The sequence below is a fragment of the Lathyrus oleraceus genome, chromosome 3 (genome assembly GCF_024323335.1).
Source record: "Lathyrus oleraceus cultivar Zhongwan6 chromosome 3, CAAS_Psat_ZW6_1.0, whole genome shotgun sequence".
NCBI classification, from domain to species: Eukaryota; Viridiplantae; Streptophyta; class Magnoliopsida; order Fabales; family Fabaceae; genus Lathyrus; species Lathyrus oleraceus.
In genome coordinates this window covers 416909961-416915960 of record NC_066581.1, presented here as the reverse complement: position 1 = coordinate 416915960, position 6000 = coordinate 416909961, and the positions used below count along the sequence as shown (strand labels likewise).

The following is a 6000-nucleotide window of genomic DNA, read 5'->3' as shown; positions in this document are numbered from 1 at the left end:
AACAAGGTATAATTATCATATACAATGAATTGTCTTTTGATTGGTAATGGAAAATCTACATTGTTTGTTTGAAATGATTAAGTTAAGCATGCAACTATACTTTTTATCAATCTCACGTCATCATATATAGTATTATAACTCAACATATTTAAATTATTTATTTGCCAAAATATAGTTGGGGGTTGAAATGAATAATTATGTCCACTGCCTCCTTTCTATTGGCTAGGTCAGTGGAGTATTAAAATAATTAAGCCGTAAGATAATTAATGTTATGCATGATTTGTAATAAATCAATAAGAATATCAATTCTTTATACATTTAGTTGTACAAGAAAATGATTATAAATAATTAAAGTGGGCTAAGAAAATGGGTCCCACTAAATCCCACTATATATTATATAAAATATAATTAAAAAATTGATTCAAATATATCAAAATACATTAAAAGAGAGTTTTTCATTGGGTAAGGTGATGTATGATATGAGTAATTTCCAATGGGTGAATTATTTTATGGATTTAGGATAAAAAGAGAATTTTGAAATCTTGAATTATGGTGTGGATTTGGAATAAGAGGTGGATTTTCAAAATATGGGGTGTTTCGTTGATTTGGGATACAAAGAGGACTTCCATCATTTTGCATAAAATTGGAGCATGTGTTATGTTGATTGAGGTTCATTTTCAAATGAAATGTGTACACAAAAAAATTAAAATTAAATAAAATAAATTGGTCAAATTTAGACTAGATGTGAGTGAAAAATGTGATAAAATAAATTACCTATTTATACTACTAAAAAATATTACCGTTATTTTATTGTTGTTGCAATCTTATCATTCCAAAATGAAATCAATATCCTGAAATTAAATTAGTTATCATTGTAGTTTTTTAAGGTTGCGGGCAGGTTTTGAATCATCACTTTCTAAAAGGTTGCGGGCAGGTTTTGTATAAACCCAGTTTTTTAAGGACCAAAGAATTGTACGAAGTTAAATCATTTTTGTTGCTGGACTTATTTCTCACAATTTTAACTAAAATTGTGAACCTTTTGTTTCAATATCTTTTGTTGCATTAAACCTTACTGTATCAATTGCAATTAATTTCAACATTTGGTAGTATTCATTACTATATTTTAAAACAAACGAGGTTCTGATATTTCTTTTACATGGTTTATGTATTTTAGTTAAATAATCATTTATTATGAAGGTTAATATTTGCGCTTTTATACCTCAAATTAGTAACAAATTGGAAAATTTCATCTATTACTAAATAAATATATTTTTATTTCTTATGTCCAAAATCTCAATGATAAATGAAATGTTTATTCATAACATTAACAATGAAATGTTTATTATATATCAATATATCAATAAATTGTAAAAATATTTTTGTATTATATTTTTTGATTATTTCCTTAATATAGTATACAAAAAAATTAAGCAAATTATATTACTATAAATTAATAATGTTTTACTTTATTATGTCCCAAACTGGAAAAAATTATTTGTGGAAATTTTTTGAACCCATTTATTGATCATTTAACATTCATTACATTAAAAAAACTCTTATGCAATAAATTTGTGTACGTTGATCCAACTATATATATATATATATATATATATATATATATATATATATATATATATATATATATATATATATATATATATATATATATATATATATATATATATATATATATATATATATATATATATATATATATATATATATATATATATATATATATATATATATATATATATATATATATATATATATATATATATATATATATATATATATATTTTAATTTTTTTTAAATAAATTATTGCACTTGCGCAACCCGTGCGAACGCACGGGTTCTTTACTAGCTTATCTTAAAATATCAACGTTTGCGCGACCCGTGCGAACGCACGGGTCCTTTACTAGTTTATCTTATAATATCAACGTTATTCTATAAATTTAAAATTAACGCAATTAATAATATTATTGAATATTAAATTATGCCGCATTTGTATATATACATCAATATTATTATTTATAAATTAAAAATTAAAAAACATTTTAAATAAAATGGTTGGACCTCGGTTAATTTCATATTGAACTTTAAACCTTACCTTAGACCTTTATATATTCCAATTTAATTTTAATTTAATTTCGATTAACTTGGTTATAGGCTTTACAATTTACTGGAGATTTTTTAGTTGGTAGTTTTTGTAAGAATATTTTTGAGTCACAATTTTTTAAAACTTTAATCAAATTGTAAAAATTAAATGTTTGCTCTAGCATAATTATATAAATTTCAATGACGAAATTGTCTCTTATATTGCGATGAGAATGAATAAAGTTATCCTAAGTTATGTTTTAACTTATAAAATAACTAAGTCATTTTTCTCTTAATTATTTATTTAAAATAAATAAATTTATAAAATATTGTTATAATTTTCAGTTGTAAATTTTGTCAAATACTTGAAATTCAACTCTTTAACCTATCTACCAACCATAAACTAGTTTAGATATTAGTCAGAGAGTTTAAAACTCTTTAAAACTAAAATTGTTTTATGGGGGTTTTAATAAAGAAATTCAGGTGCAATTAACAAACACTCAACAATAAGACTCGACCCATAAAAGCCCAAACGTATAACACTAACAGAAAAGTCTATAAAAACCACATGTCTCACTGAAACTCAACAAACCCTATTTTCCAGATCTTAGCGGCACTCACACTTTTTCTCGTTCAACTTTTTTTCTTTCAAAATTCTTCAATTTTTTTATATTAAATTTTTGATTGAACACGGACTGGGATGATTATTGCTATATTCTGACACCTCTTGTATGAGGTGAATCGCAAGATTCATCTTTGAGCACATTGAGCAACTCTCTGAGTCCTTATTCTTCCAATTTTTCCTTTGTTTTAAGTTTTAGTTTAGAGTTTTTGTTGTTGTTTTTTTTAATGATCGGTTTAAGCCTAATATTGCAATTTCATTGATGATCGATTTTGTCTGTCAATGAATCTATCATTAGGCAAAATCAATATTTGTGTTGTACGTGTTAACTTACGCGGCAATTCTTTCTTTATCTTTGGGAATTCTTAAATTATGGGATTTTCCTTTGATAAAATTGATACATTTTTTATTATAAATTGATATTGTTTATTTTTTATTTTGTTTAATTAGGTGTTGAAGGATGAAAATTTGACGGATTATAAAATTGATATGATTAGTTTCATATATGACATCATAATCAGCTACTTCTGACTACATCAATGGCAAGTTTTTTGATATTATGTCCTATTTTTATTTGTTTTAAATTTTTCATTACTCTTTAGCTTAATTCTATAATAATTTTGTTGTTTTTTTTGCCGATGATGTAAGTAAATATTTGCTACTCTTGATGGGATCACCCAGTTGATGAATCTTAACCACCAAGATCTCTGAGGCTTTCTTATATTATTGGTTGGAATTGCTACTTTTGGAACCTTTTCTTCTATCATGTCTTTAGATGTGGTGCTTTTATGTTTTTGTTTCCGGTGATATTCAAACTTTTGCTAGACATAAATTTGTTGACAAATCTTAAATCAGACAACAATACTTAACATTAAAATAATTCAAAGAAATGTCTAATTTAGTTAATTATGGAAAACAATAACACTTATATGTTTAATGAGAATTGTCTAATTTAGTTAACATTGGAAAACAGTATCAATATTTATGCCGTCTTTAAAAAATTTTAAATAAAGAAATTAAAAAAGAAGCTTTTTTTGTAATATAAATATTAAGTTTCTAATTAATCAATTTTATTGTTACATTAATTATATATATATATATATATATATATATATATATATATATATATATATATTATTAATCATTTATTTTATTAATAATTTATTAATTAGATTAATTATTATATATTGGCTGTGTAAAAAGATTTATACTATTGATTCATTATTATTCGTTTGTATTATTTTATAGATTTTTAAAATATAAATCAATTTTTTTTATTAATATTTGATGTTGGTGTAAAATCTTGTAAAATCTTTTTACGTGTATTTCAATTAACTTTTTTATTAATCATGTTTATTAATCTATTAATCAATAAAATGCATTAAATAGTTAATATAATATTAAAATTGGTTATTAATAAATTTTTAATTTATGTTAAAATTAATATTAAATTAAGTTTATTTATTTATTAAAATAAAAAAATACGTAAACTGGTGTATGTGTAAAATAGTAGCGTAAATATACCTTTCTTGTTTTTCAATATCATCCTAAATCTAGTGACTTTCAATATCTTAACAGAATTCAGTTGTTAGTTACCGCCTTTCTCGCTTGTAATTTCTTTGGGCTTAATAATTTGAGGAAGTTGACTTAGAATAATTCTAGTTAACATATTAGGAAAGATAATAGTAGCCTAACAAACTAAATTCAGTTTGACTTTTATGCCAAAGTAGAAGTAATACTAGAGCTGTTGTAGTTTTGTCAATTAAGGGAGTTTTATTAGATCTTGAGACTTGTTTCTACATAGATAATTATTGATAGCTGAAAGGGAAAACTTAGCACATTTTTTTATGACTTACACTTTCTTGAACTCCTGGCTTTCCTCATCATTGCAGGCAAATGCGATATTCACAATAAAATCTCTAACTAGGCTTCTTAACAGAACTCCTTTTCTTCAGCAATCCTCCTTTTCCTTTGACACATATTTCAATCTCTGCTACTTTTTAGAGTGATATGACACATTGTCGAAGGGCAACATAAGAAATCTTTTTCCATCAACTTTTCTTTTAAAAGTCGCTAGTGTTCTAGACATCAATTTTTACATTTGACTCGGTGCTAGTGTTCTAGACATCAACTTTGACATTTGACTTGGTGGATCGAATAATTTTTCTTTTGAAAGACTTTTCTTTCGTTTCAATTATTCTCAAATTCTTCACATGTGATCTTTGAGGATTTTTTTTACAAAAATAACTCATTTTTTAAAGAAAATTTCCAAAATATTTCTGGTTTCAATTTTTTTTCCAAAATACTCCATTTTTATGAGAAGTCGCCAAATTGAATTGGAGACTCCTCTTAAACATGAATGGAGGTGTCAATTGGATTGGTTAGGACAGGTGCTTGCCTACAGGTTTTAAGAGGAGTCGTCAATTCAATTGGAGACTCCTCCTAAAATGCATTTTTTATCCTATAAATAGATGCGTTGTGTGACTAATTGATCCACATTTCATATAATCATTTGGCAATAATGTTTGGTGCTCGTCGTTGATACGGAAAGGTGATGTTATTTTGGAACATCACGACGTTCGATCAACTGAAGAGGGAGCTAGTTCGTTGGTTAGATGGGAAAATACCAGGAGCTAGTTCGTTGGTTAGATGGGAAAATACCAGAAGGGGAAAAAATCAGAAGTATTGAGAAACTTGATAATATCTTTGGTTGGGGTGCGAATGAAGACTGATAAGGATGCTATGGAAATGATGTTCGGTTGAGACAACATCAATTTGATTGTTGTAATCAATTAGATGTTTTCAGATGTTTTGTACTGATGTTTGTTGTGAACCTCGTTGTAATAAAAATTTAATGATATATAATGAATGCTCCTCGATTGGGATAGTTGTTCTTGTGGTGTCCTCGTTGACGACAGATACTACGTAATCTTATCATTTTATCTATGGAATCCATCTCTTTCTATGCACATTGTGCCAAACAATATCACCTTCATATGGGGGTCAGTAATCCTCCATTGGTAGTACTGAGAAGCTTTGAGTATACACATCAGATAAATGGTTGTAAGCGTCTTGACGAGTATAAGCGCATGCTGCTATGACATGGGAGCAAGGTATGCGGAACGCCTGAAATTTTCCACAATCGCACCAACTTCTGTTTAGTCTAACAGCGTAGGCTAAATTTGGTTTCCCTTCGTTGTGGTCCATTGTTTCCTGGACGCTGAAATTTTGTTTATGGTCAAAGACTATTACAGCGTGTGTGCTAGCTTTGATGCTCTCC

At 26.4% G+C, this 6000-nt stretch overlaps 2 non-coding genes across 2 annotated transcripts; both read left to right on the top strand.

Moving 5' to 3' along the window:
- Nucleotides 1-2791: 2791 nt before the first annotated feature.
- LOC127134243 (small nucleolar RNA snoR1) lies at nt 2792-2882 on the top strand. The gene has a single exon (XR_007807996.1). It is a non-coding gene; the product is annotated as a small nucleolar RNA snoR1 (small nucleolar RNA).
- Nucleotides 2883-3353: 471 nt separating this feature from the next.
- On the top strand, nt 3354-3435 carry LOC127132899 (small nucleolar RNA SNORD24). Its single transcript, XR_007806902.1, has one exon. It is a non-coding gene; the product is annotated as a small nucleolar RNA SNORD24 (small nucleolar RNA).
- The last annotated feature ends 2565 nt before the right edge of the window (nt 3436-6000 follow it).